Raw genomic sequence first — 1,280 nt, forward strand, 5'->3', positions numbered from 1 at the left:
ACCCCCCCTCCTCCTCCTCCTTCCCCCTCTCCAACCACAAATCAACTTCGTCCTCTATTTCCTAACTCAATAAGATAACAGGGCAGTGCTGACAGCAGCTTTTCATGCAATAACCTGGCTGCTGAGTGAAGCGGCTCGTCACTCCAGTTCTTCTGGACGTCAAAGTGACATTGCTGGATCATGGGAGACGGTGCTCAGAGAGTCAGCAGTAGCCTTGCTGCTGCTGGTGGTGGTGGTGGTGGGGGGGAGTAGCAGCAGCAGCAGCAGCCGCCGAGGGAGGGAGGGGGGGACCCCCCACTTTGCATGAGTGTTGCTGGGCAAGTGCCAGTCACTGGGCATGGGCACTGGTGAAAATAAATACTGGCTTCTTGCCTGCCTGTGGTGTTTCTCTTCACTGTCGACCGCCTGACTGTAACCAACACAGTGCTCTCCCTGAGCTCAGCGCACACCAACATAAATGAACCAAATCCTGATTTAAATTAAAATGGAACAGCTTTGCAGCGTTGTAATGTAATGTAATGTAATGTAGATGCAGACCAGTTGACAGAGCTGGAGTGTGGGATGTCTTCACATACTGTGATATTGTAATGGTTTTATCATTTCATGGCTCTGGGAAACTGTTGCATATCAGTGGCGACATTTTATATTATATTTTTGGGAAATAAAAGCAGGAAAATACCTGATTCTAGATCTATATTAGAAATATAACATAGAGGAACAAAGTTAGGGTAACACATTATTTTCTTGATTAAGTGAGGAATTGTTTGGTCTGTAAAACTGTGCATCACAACTTACTAAAGCCCGAGGTGATGACCAACTCAAGATATTCAGTTTACTGTCACATGAGGACAAGCAGGACATCGTCACAGTTTACCAGCTGGATCTGAGGGATGTTTGGTGTTTTGGCTTGGACAATGACTGAAGTGATTATCAAAATAATTGCAGATTATTTCTTTTAATCATTTCAACTCGAGTAATATGCTTAACAAATGCACATGGTGTTTGCCAGGAGCTTTAACCGAGGGTTGAATCTGTCTGGTCATACGTTACATAGCAACATCGTTCCTGGACAAAATTTTGACATTAAAGAGCTTATAGTGTTTTTTTTCACATTAGTGGAAAGATCACATGTCGTAAAGGGTTTGAGCCACCTGATGAATTTAAGATTACATTTTGTACAGTCTGATACCAGATATGGCTGTCTCCGGCCTCGTCTCCTCTCTTTGTACCAGCACAAACCAAACATGGTCTGTTATCCTTCAAAATGGCCAAGGGGGGGT

General features: G+C 44.3%; 1 protein-coding gene across 1 annotated transcript in view; it reads left to right on the forward strand.

Annotated features, from left to right (window-relative positions):
• Positions 1-1,280, forward strand: part of pkig (protein kinase (cAMP-dependent, catalytic) inhibitor gamma) — a 24,110-nt gene that overhangs the window by 964 nt on the left and 21,866 nt on the right. The window lies entirely within an intron of this gene.

Source organism: Seriola lalandi, unplaced genomic scaffold, assembly GCF_002814215.2.
Source record: "Seriola lalandi dorsalis isolate HSWRI2012SDOR001 ecotype SW California unplaced genomic scaffold, Sedor1 jcf7180002054927, whole genome shotgun sequence".
Lineage (NCBI taxonomy): Eukaryota > Metazoa > Chordata > Actinopteri > Carangiformes > Carangidae > Seriola > Seriola lalandi.